General features: G+C 37.2%; 1 protein-coding gene across 1 annotated transcript in view; it reads right to left on the reverse strand.

Moving 5' to 3' along the window:
* CTNNA2 (catenin alpha 2) overlaps positions 1-12,280 on the reverse strand; it is a 1,353,633-nt gene that overhangs the window by 1,312,624 nt on the left and 28,729 nt on the right. The gene's annotated exons all lie outside the window — the stretch shown is intronic.

Here is a 12,280-nt window from a genome sequence, read left to right on the forward strand (position 1 = left end):
TATATATACCTGTTACAGTCACAAGCTAGTATATGTGCTTGAAGTAGAGTTTTCTATGTTCAGCATCAGCACTGGAGCTAAGAATAATCCTGTCTGAGCAGTCTTGTGTGTGATCACACTTCTATTGTCCAATTTAAAAAGCTTTTTAAGGAGTGACTATTTCTATTTTTATCACCCTGAGAATTGAATATAACTTGTCTAATATATAATCGTAACAGCTTATGTCAATAGAGACTAGAGAGGAGGAGTTGTTGCTTAATAAGTTTACTTTGTAGGCCATTTCCAAAACATATGTGAGATTATACTGATCTAAACCATTTACCAATAAACACACAGAATTTTAATGAAAGGATTTCCCTTCTGTCATTCAGGAACTTTGTATTTTGGTTATGAGCAGCATGTAATTTAGGGTGAAATGGAGAGGGGAAATCTGCTTCAGTCTGTATAGTCTTTTTGATTAACGCAATCAAATATCACCTTTAGAAATTCATTGATTTTTTTCTTTCCTTAAACAACCTAGTAATTTGTTTGGGGTTTACAATCCCTACTCTTTTCAAAATATTTTTTTTTTCTTGAACCAATGGGCTTAAGATAACACTATGTATCTAAAAAACAAAACTTTTCAAAAATTAAGACTTCTTGAGTACAATATAGGATAATTTTTGTACCAAATTGAGATAGTAATATCTTTATAAAATATGCTCTATGGGCACACTGACAAAGCTGCTTGGGGTTTGCTAAGGGCACTCATGAATCCTCCAATGTCTAAAGCCTATAGCAGTGATTCCCAAAGTGGGCACTAACTCCCCCTGGTGGGTGCTGCAGTGATCCAGGAAAGCAGTGATGGCCACAGGTGCTTTTATCTTTCCTATTAATTGCTATTAAAATTTTTAAAAAATTAATTTCCAGGGGGCTAAGTAATATTTTTTTCTGGAAAGGGGGCAGCAGGCCAAAAAAGGTTGGGAACCACTGGCCTATAGCAAGGGTTTCTATAAATATTAGGGATTTCCCTGAGATGGGTATTTAAGAAGTATATAGAAGGGACCCTAAAATTGAAAATTTTAAACTGGATGAGTTGAAATAAGAAAATCCCTTTATTAATTCCATCCCTATAAAAATAAGAATTACTTCTTCTCAGTGATATCTATTTCAGAGAGATATGGTAAGGTCCCAAAGGAGACAATCTAAATAATACCCTTTGAGAACCATGATGTGCTATATAAATATTAGTTATTTTTTCCAGTAGATTGGTAAGTTCATACAATGTGAATTCTCCCTCCAATAACATCTGTGCTGTGGATCCTGAGAGAGACTTACCTATTTCATACCATAAATGTATCACAAAGTATGCATTTAACCTACTAACACCTTTCTCCCATCTTCTTGATACTGTGTCAAATATACCATGTAGTCATTTCTCTCTCTTCACAGTTGCTTATATAGAATTCCTTATCTGTTATGCAAGCCTATAGAAGGAAAAACATGATCTCATTTCCCTTTGGGTCAGCTTCCATTTTATTTTTTTTAAATGACAGTATTGTGCAAGTCCTAGTCATATCATAAAAAAGAGAGTACTAACGTTAAAAATATAGACTGTAGCTGCAGAGAAGATCAGTCATTAAAAGAATCATGCAGTTCCTCAATAGCAATCTGCCTTGAAAAATTATTTTATTTTTCTGAATTTTAGATTGAGCATTTGGCCATTCATAATCATTTTCCCCAAGATACACACATATGTTTATGTATTATATATGTGTATGCATGTATGTTGCACATATTTATGCTTATAGATGAACTTTGTAGAGTGTCCATCTCACTTCATATGATGGCCCAGCCAATGAACAATAGATCGTTCTTTGTCACTTTGATGTCAAGGTTAGGGCAAATATCTTGAATAACCAAAGGTCTCATTTAAGAAGCTCCAAACTATTCCAGGTTTGATATGATGCCATCCTCAAATAGGAGCATAAGGATCACTGGAAAGCCTTTTCCAAAGATGTTGGCATATAATGTGCAATTATTTTCAGGGTGATTTTTATAAAAATAAGTATCATGAATGATGTTCTGGTTGATGGCTATTAAATGAGGCTTCCTATGACTTCAAAAAAATGCTAAAACATCCCTACCAACTTAATTCTTTTCCTTTGCTAGATGAAACTATGAGCCACTCTTCCCATTCAGAAGCAAATTTGTTTTTCTCATTTTAAAAATGTTATCATGTTTTAAATATTGGGTGATAATATAGTATTTCTGCAGTAATATGGCCACTCATTCGTCATGAACCAAAGTTTTTACATTTGGAGCATGAACAAACAGGCTAACCTTTATTAATGGTCTAAAAAACCATGCAATCATTAGCATTCTTGGTCATATTACTACAGATACAGAGGAGAGGTACCTAAGATTGAGGCCTGCTAGTATTCTTTCTTCTCAGAGATTTTTCAAGGCCTAAAATTCTTCAGAAAGTAGCCAGCTAGCAGGTTATGAACTTTTCCATATATAAGTTAGATGATCCTCAGAAAAGATATGAAGTCTCCTGAGTATAGGGGAAAAATCAATGAATTTGGAAAGATGAGGCATAAGTTCAAAAACCTATTCTGCTAGATATTATCTGTCTATCCCTGGACAAGTTTTTTAATTTGTATTTTTTTCTCAGTTTCCCAATCTGAAAATCAACGGTTTAAATTATATAACTTCAAATGTCTTTTCCAAATCTTGAATTTTAATTCTATGATCATTATTTTCTATTTTAGCAAGTTATAAACTGACAAAGTTTGTCTCTCATTGGCATAGTGTTTGAATATTCATGTTCACTTCCACAAATTTAGAGAACATCATAATAGCAGGAGGAAGTGAGGAAGGAGGAGAAACCATCATAGCTGCTTTCATATAAATCAATCCCCAGCCTCCTGGCTTCCCCGGTTAATTCTTCCCACCAGACAACCTCATCCTTTTGTGAGAGTCTCTCTGGTCAGTTTGTGGTTCCATCTCCTGATTGTATATTTTTCACTATCTCCCATGAGTAGTTCCCTTTCTCTCCTCTCTTATCTCATGACTGTAAGCATTACTGCAAGTGAGAAGGAAAAGGGGGTTCACATTTGGAAACCCAAGATATTTGGGGGGCAGTTAGAACTGGACTATATAAGTGGGTGATCCCCAGGCAGTGGAAACTCATTCTGGGTTTGGGTCTTGGGTTGAGGGTGGTCTGATCAAGACACTCCATTGAACCCTAACTGATCCATACCAGGAGCTCCATTAGCCTATCCCTGCTATTCAGTTACCAGCTATTTCAGTCAATCCCCACTTTGGCCTGCTTTTTTGCTGCAGTTATAATTTTTAACTAACAGTAACATCATCATATCATCCCTGAAGATCTTCAAGCAATATCTGACAACATCCTACTAAAGCTTGCTCATTTATTTATTTAGTTTGATACTTGAGTCATAGATTAGGAAGAGGGAAAAAACACCATGGAGAGGTCTAGCCCTGTTTGAAGTTTGGCCAAACTCTGGCCCATCTTGATTAGTTAACAGAAATCTCATTCAACCTTTCACTTCACCTTTTCAATCCTTTTTTCAATCTACTTTCCCATAGTAATTAAAGAAGTTACTTTACAGTTTCAATAGCTTATTGATTCTGTAATTGAATAGGCCATTACATCATCTCTCTCACCACTGATAGAACTCTCAGTCACTCCAAAGTCTGGCAGTTAGAAGAAAGACTCCATTAGTGGGGGCCCTTGTTGATTTTCACACATATCCTTATTTGTGGATCACACCCATCAGCCAGCAATATCCTTTCTAGTCAAAGATCACCTCCTCTCAACTAATCCATCAAGTTGAGAGAGAATTAGATCAGATCCTCTCAGTAAGGACATTGTTCTGTGTTCCCACTGTAAGGACCACTTTGACCAACCTCTTATGAAAGAGCTAACAGCTACTGGTCTAAGAAGTACTGTTGTAGGAAAACTTATAAAAGCAGATTTAGAAATTTGGCCAAGCAGGTTGGCAGGAGCTAAAGTTCTCACCTGGAACACAGCAAGGGGCTGAATACAGTAGACTATCTCTAAAGGCAGTTGAGGGTTTTGAAGGAGTTGGGAAACCACTGACTTGAGAGCCTGTGGTTTTGGGGTATCTCTGAGCAACATCTGGAACATCTCAACTAGCAGAATCAAAGAGAGCAGATTGAGAATACTGTCTTATTTGGTGGACAAACGAGATAAATTTCCCTTACTTCTCTGAAGAGTTATTTGGCTGGAACCTGTGCTCTTGGAATATACTTGGATTAAAACATTTTGATCAAGAGAAAAACAGGGAGAGATAGTGTCCATGATGAGTTGATAGAGATATTTTTATATACAGATATTTGATGTTGTCCTTCCCATTAAAATGTCAACTCCTTGAGGATAGGTCACCATGTTTTTGCTTTTATTTCTATCCCTAATGTTTAGTAAAGCATTTTAAAGCATGTGTAACACAGTAAGCATTTAGCAAATGCTTGTTGAGGTAATAGCTTAAGCTTACTCACTTAAGGATTTATCTCTAATTTGAGGACGCCACCCATGTATATTATGGGAAATGTTATTTGTTTGTTCATCTTTATGTTTATGTGGAAAGGTATTAAGGGACAGTGAAGAGAGTACTGGATGTAGAGAAAGAGGACTGTTATAAGAGATTTGGGGAAAGTTTAGCTATAGGTATAAGTTAACTGGATGGTTGACAGGCAAGTGCTGGAATGTTCCAAGCATAGAAGAGTGGAGGGAGAGATCTTTTTCTGAGAGACTCTTTGGATGCAATTGATGGCAGTTAAGAGGTTTTACTTAGCTGCTGGAGGTGAAGAGCCCAGAAAAATAACTGCCTCCTGTAAAACCATCTACCCTGGGAAAGATCAAATTGAGCAGTGAATCTGGTTTGATTGGTGAACATATCAAACCAGCTCCGCTTCTTGACTTTACCCCTTTTGTGGATTTATTTGCTGTGACTCCTGGTGGCTGTGAACATCACTGGAAGAGAAGTGGATCCCTGCAGTGAGACTCACATTTCCTACTAACCTTACAGGCTGGACCTTTCAGCCTGAACTTAGAGCTAGTATAATTTTGTCCCACCTCCTAGTCCTTGAACTTACCTATTAGATAAGTAGTTTTAGTTTGTCCATTCTCTCTATACCTAACCCTTAAGATCTTAATAAGCAGTTTTCCTTTACTTCCTGTACCTTCCTCTACCCCAAGAAAAGAGCCCCCTCTTAGATATCTTCCAAAACCTGGATTTCCCTGGCTAGACTGGTGAACAGTAAACTGCCAATTGTCATTCACCAACCAATGTGGTTTTACTCAACTCACACAACCCTTGTGTAAATTCTCAGTTATTATGTATATCCTGTCACTTGTGAGTATGTGAGTGTGTCCTGGTTGTGTTATACTGTGAAGGCAGTTACTTACTTCAGGACTTGGTTTCAAATCCCACTTCTAACACCAGCTTCCTATGTGAACTTGGCTATGTCATGAAAACTAATTTTCTTAAGTGTTTATTTCCTTGTCTCCTATAGAAGAGAGTTGATTTAGATGGTTCCCAAGGCCCCTGGAAATTCCAGATATATGATGCTATGACTCTGAAAAGAGCATCCATTTTTTGTTGACCTATCAAAGTGAGACATTACACTGGCACTGGCATTTTGAAATGAGTCCTTCTAAACTGCAGGTTTCATATCATTACTCCTAACTTTCCTTTCCTTTCTCCCAAATTTTAAGATGGATCAGTCACTTCCCTCCAAAGTTCTTATTAATTCTACCTCAGCCCTCTTTGTCAATGAAAATTAGATCTTGAAACTAATCTCTGCCTTGTCTTTTTCTACACCACTTAAAAGATGAAATTGTCACTAAGAAGATTTCAGAAATCATTAGCTTCTGACAGAAAGGAAGCTCCTACTGTTGACCAGGTAATTGAAATCCTCCATCACTGCTCTATCAGGCACCAGTACCAGGATTGGGATCTATCTTTTAAACTGCTCATCTATTTCATGTTTGTGTCTAGAACATCTTTTGGTCCAATGACAATATTACTTCTATTTCTGCCTCTCCTCATCTTTGGCCAATGATTTGAAGCACATAAAATTTTACAACATCACTAGATGATGATGATGATGATGATATAGCAGCAATAGTAGTAGTATTATGTCATATCTACATAGTACTTTCAAGTCTGGAAACTTCTTCATGTATACAAGAGAAGAATCAGATATATCTATACAAACAATGACTAGAGATAGCCTAGATTTCATTATTGACTCATTTAAAGGTAGGAACTGCATATGAAAAAATAGACATAAACAAAATGAGTTGGGATTGGTTGAAGAAATTTTGTTATGTCCTCCGAATTTCTACAAAATAGCAAGGTAGTTTGGCATTCAAGATTGCTGAGTTTTTCAGGAGAGAGGAGAGAAGGATCTTGTTAAGGTCCTAAGAGGAAATTGCATAGGGCAAGGGGAGAGATGATCTCCATTTTTCCCTTCCATCCTTGATCAATGAAAAAGTGAGGCTCTAAGCCAAGGAAAAGTAATACCTTCTCTAGACATTTTACAGATTCTTCAAGGGAGAAGGAGGACAAGTAAAGCTTACTGGGGCTTACTGGGATCCTAAGGTTGAATCTCCTGCCATTTGTATTCCTGTATACAAGAGTTACAATTAAATGTCTCTTTAAAAGGGGTTAAAGTGGTAATTGAGACATAGTGATGGAGAAAGACTGAATCAGAATAGAGACAAAGAGGATGGAGAAAAGATGGATTAGAGGAACTGAAAAGGCAAAATTCATAATATTCAGTGTCTGAATAAGAGAATGGGGGGATGAGGCAGAGTAAAAGGTCAAAGGTTATTGAGGATTAATGCCTGAGTACCAGGTAAGATGGTGGGTGGTAAGGTACTGCTTATTTATAATCAGAAAGCAATAGACTGAAAGCTGAAAGGGATATTAGATAATTTACTTCAAAAGTTCAATTTACAAAAAAGCAAACTGAGGCCCATTGAGGTTTAATAAGTAATCCAATTTCACATTAGTAGGAAGTATTAAATTCACAATTTAAGCCAGTATTGTTGGTTTTTTGTCACCAAATATCTCAATTCAGTGAGGCCATCTAAAATTTTATTTTCATACAACTTCTAACTCCTTTAAATTGTGATTGCTGTATTGCCCTGACTGGAAGTGATAGTCATATCAAGGTGGTGGTTTGAAACTCTTATAAACTTTTAAAAGCTAACAAATTTTCTGAGTGGTTTTACTAGCTGGAAAGAAGTCATTTTATCATGCTCTGATAACTCAGCTAAAGCGATTTTATTCAAACTTCTCACAAAGTTCCCTTTGGGGATGAAAACAAGCTTGAAAAGTTTCCGTCAACAGTGTAAATTGAGAGAACATGTTAAATAAACCATTGAAAACTACAGCTTAGAATGAAATTGGTATTTCAATCATTACCAGAGGGCTCCATAATACATTTGAAATAATAGAAATATTTTGTAATGATATCACGGTGAATAAATCATTCTCTCTCTCTCTCTCTCTCTCTCTCTCTCTCTCTCTCTCTCTCTCTCTCGCTCTCTCTCTCTCTCTCCACACACACACACACACACACACACACACACACACACACACACAGTGTGTATGTGTGTGTCTGTCTCTGTCTGTCTGTCTCTTTCCCCCTCCATTTCAAAATTTAACTTGGAAGCAAGAGGATCTCTAACTCTTACATCTTACTGTATCACTCCAACCTTACATGTTCCCTAAAATAGGACAGTGATAATGACTAAGTGTCTTTAACAAAAATTGCAACAATAACTAAACCAAGAGAAAGATAATCACCTGCCCAGGAAGGTATTTGTAGATACACATTGGAAAAGAGTAGAAAGAGGGCTGAATTTGGAATCAGAGTTGTTATATCAATTGTGCCCAACCCTTCTTGATACCAATTAGGGTTTTCTTGGCAAAGATACTGAATGTTGCCATTTCCTCCTCCATATCATTTTAAAGATGAAGAAACTGAAGAAAACAAAATTAAGTTTTTGCCCATGTCATACAGCTAGATGTTTGAGGCTATTGTTGAACTCAGGTCTTCCTGACTCCAGGCAAGATGCTATATCCCCTGTGGCATCCAACTAGCCAATGCAGGTCAGAATAACAGGATTTAAATCATTACTCCATGGCTGATGACGTGAATGGTCTTGGGTAACTTACTTCTCCTCTCTATACTCCTCTGAGATATTAGAGTATTGTACTGAATGATTTCTAAGGTCCCATCAAGCTCTAAGTGTTAAGATTAAAAATGATAAAGACTGATATAATAAGAGAAATTAATTAAATTAAATTTAATTATTTTAATTAAAGCCATGGTCATGTTGGTAAAATATATATGACCGCGCCTGACTAACTTTTAAATTTACCGCCGGAGCCCATCTTGTCCTTCTTGTACTCCAGCCAGCCACTCAGGAAAACCAAGAGACTTCCTCTAGGCCCTCCTCTGAATTTAAGCTGCCCCCTGTGTGGGAACCTTTGACATACCCACGCCCTAATACCAGAAACCCATTGGAATCATGGGTAATGTAGTCTCAAAGCCCCCACGTGTCCATAGGGAGTCTGCTAGACACTTCCAAGTAGCACTTCCCTGAATTCAAAACAAACATTTCCCCCTGAGATCCAGCAAAAAAAGGTTGACTCTTTTTCTTTGCTGGATCTGTAAACATAGACAACTTCTAAATTTTAGGAATTTGGGGGATAAAAGAAATAGATGAACAAATGGATAAACTAGCCACATTGACAAAAAACCAATTTGGGGCAGTCCCCTATTGGCACAGAAGTGTACATTGAAAACAAATGCCTTCAACTCCCCATACTTCAAATCAACTGCACCCAAAGTTCAGTTTTGATCTTCATGGCCCATTGAAGGGTCTTTCGGCATCTTTTTGGTGCCTCCACCAAACAGGTCCATCGTCTAGATTCTGGGAAGATGGCAAAATCCTTATCCTGAAATTATTCTCAAAAGAATTTAAACTTTACATCATAGATTATAAAACATACATTTCCTTCTAATAATTATACATAAGTCAATGATCGTAAGTAAATATCTCCAAAATTTCACACTAACCTTTGAGCATGAGTTGTCACTGACAGGATGATAGGGATTCCGTAGGTTTGGATCCCTTAGACTTGGACTCATAGCTAAGCAATATAATCAAATGTCAATCCAAAGTGAGATTCCCTTAGTTTCTGGATGTGCAGGTGTATCTTATATTATTCTAGTATCTGTCCAAAATTATTATGAATCGAGCACTTTGAGCAAAGACATTAAGATGGAATTGCAAGATTTTTAGCTCCAAAACAGTACCCTCCACCTTAGAATCCAGGATATTCTCTGATAAACATGCATAGTATCTCTGTTAAAAGTGGACAGTTGGGGTACACTGGATGTGAAATGCATATATAAAGATCATTTAGCAAAGTCAGCTAACTCTTGCCATATTGTCAAACCTCAAGATCCTTTCTGTCTTCATAAAGTACTCATATCTGCTGCCCCAGGGGAGATCATGCTTACTGAGGTCACTTAGCTGTATTCTCTAGCCTTATTAAATTCTGCAGGTCAGCACTCACCTACCAAGACTAATTGTCTCTTAAATCTGTAGTTGGCTCTCTTCCTTAATGTCAGAGATTGGCTCTATTCCCTACTGCCAGAAGTCATGCTCCTTGAAGACACTTCCTTCCTTGAATTTGGCTCAGGTCATTAAAAGGCTACCAGGGGTCCAAACTCACCTGACAAATGGCCAAATTCCTCTTCAGTTTGATCAAGATCAACTTTCACTCTTAGCAAAGAATAATATGGGGTCAAAAGATCTTGTGTTTTATTGTCTATATCTTATTTTCTGTGATATTTGATGACTATATATAATTTGTGTTTGTGTTTATTTCATTTAAATATGTAAAAACCTAGTGACCTAATTGGAATCTTGAATTTTTCTTTTTCTATCATGTTTTTCCATTATCTCTCATATTTCATGTAAAAATAAATTTGTAATCCATACATTCAGTGCACATACATGCTCACAATTAAATCACAAATATATTTTGAACTTTTCTTATCACTTTGCTAAATTTGATGTTTTTCCTTGATCAAGTTGAAGAGGGGTTTGGCCATTTGTCAGACAAATATTGGCCCGTCATAGCCTCTTAAAAACCTAAAGTATTTATATAAATATATTTCTCTAGGCATACATAGCATGCTATATACATAGAGAGAATGAATAAAACTTTTCACCATTTCTAAAACAGAACTTTGTTAATGAATTCATTCTAATCATTTTATAATATAAGCACAGCCCCTAAATATATCATTAAATGTTCCATTGTACTCAAGATAAATGGGTAAGCAAATATATCTCACACTGTGACACCTTTTGAAAGTGTATGTGACACCCAACCCCAGGGTTTGCAAGTGCTCAAACTCACATATAGATAGGACAACAGTGGATAGATAACAATTCCTTTAAAGGGATTCAGGATTTTTTATGAATTGCCATCTTAATACGAGTCATCAAATAGTGTGATGTGTTAGCTATAAATGTCTCCATCATTTGTAGCTTCATTAAGGGGAGGTTACGTTCTAAGACTAGAGAGGTGAGAGTTCCACTGTATTACTCCCTTGTCAGATCTCAACTGCAGTATTGCAATCAATGATCCCACGGTTTAAGAAGGATATTGATAAACTGGAGTGTCCAGAGTTGGGTAAAAATACCCCTGAATGGCCTTAAGCCCATTGGTTGTAGAAACAGTTAAGCCTGGTGGGGGTGGAGTGGACTCAAAAGAGGCATGATAGCTGTCTTTAAGTGTCTGAAGGGAAGATATGTGGAAATGTGACTTCTTCTGTTTGTTCCCAGAAGGCAGAAATTTTAGTAATGGTTAAAGTAGTAAAGGCCATTTAGCCTTAATGTCTAAGAAAATCTTCTGAATAATAGTGAAATAGTCTACCTGGAAGAGGTGGTAATTTTCCCCTCCTTTAGATGCTCTTCAATGTGAGATTAGACAGTCATTTGCCAGGTATGTTAGAGTGGAGATTCCATTCATGTTTGGTTGGACTAGATGGCAGCAGAAATTTCTTTTAGCTTTTATTTGATGACTCTAGGTTAATAATGGCAAACTTTTTAGAGATGGAGTGCTGTGCCCATCCCACCCTCCACCTCCCAGACCAAGTGTCATACCCCTTCCCCCCACCAAGTGCCTCGCATGCCCTGCCCCACCATTTACCACACACCGGGGAGAGAGAAAGCACTCCCATTGGGCTGCTGGGAAGAGGAGAGAGTGAAGTAAGGAATGTCTTCAGTGTAGGTGAAGAAGGGTTGAGGAGTGGCCCAAGTACTCTGCTCCCCTCTAGCTCTGCCACCTGTGGGTCACCCACCTAACCCCTTGCATACTCTCATTGAGCTTCTAAGACAGAGGGGTGGGTGATGTAAAAAAATATTATCAGGTACGTGGAGAGGGGGGAAGGGAACACGTCCATCAGAGTCCCTCTGCCTTTCTAGTAACAAATTCTGGGGAGAGAAAGAGGAAGTGTGGCCGCATGCCCACAGAGAGTTCTCTGTGTGCCATTTTTGACACTCATGCTATAAGTTCACCAGCAGTGCTCAAAGAAGAACAGCGTTCAGTCTTATATTTGGGTAAGTTCATTACGTATATACCAAAATCTGACTTTTATTAGTGATATTCAAGGGTATTTTTTTCTCATTCAGAATTCTTGAATCTCTGCTTTTCCTCACTAATTTTATACACACACATACACACACACACACACTCACACAAACACACAAAGACAGAGAATTAGAAATTATCTCTAATGAATAAGCAAAGACAGTGATTCAGAAATTCAGAGGGTTTGGGTTCAAATCTGGCTTTGATCACTTGAAGTGAGCATGACTTTGGGCAAGTTAATTACCCTGTTTGCTTTGGCAATGAAATGAGGATAGTATATAGTTGACTTCTATGGTACCTTTTAATTCTAAATCTGTGACTTCGTATACCCCCTATTCAGTAAATATCTTTTAATTAGAGCTGTAAAAGTACCTCTTTTCAACTCTCCTTTTTTATTCGAAATTTGATGTGACCTTTCAATTTTAGGTAGCAAACCTTCCTAGCAGTATTTGGAGTAAGTGATTATAAATTGTTAACAGATTCCTTTCTAGTTTCTGTAGCATTTCCTGAAAAATATGAATCTGTCTTCTCCAACAGTTTATTTCTTTTTTTTTTTTCCTAAA

Source organism: Gracilinanus agilis, chromosome 2 (genome assembly GCF_016433145.1).
Source record: "Gracilinanus agilis isolate LMUSP501 chromosome 2, AgileGrace, whole genome shotgun sequence".
Taxonomy (NCBI): Eukaryota; Metazoa; Chordata; class Mammalia; order Didelphimorphia; family Didelphidae; genus Gracilinanus; species Gracilinanus agilis.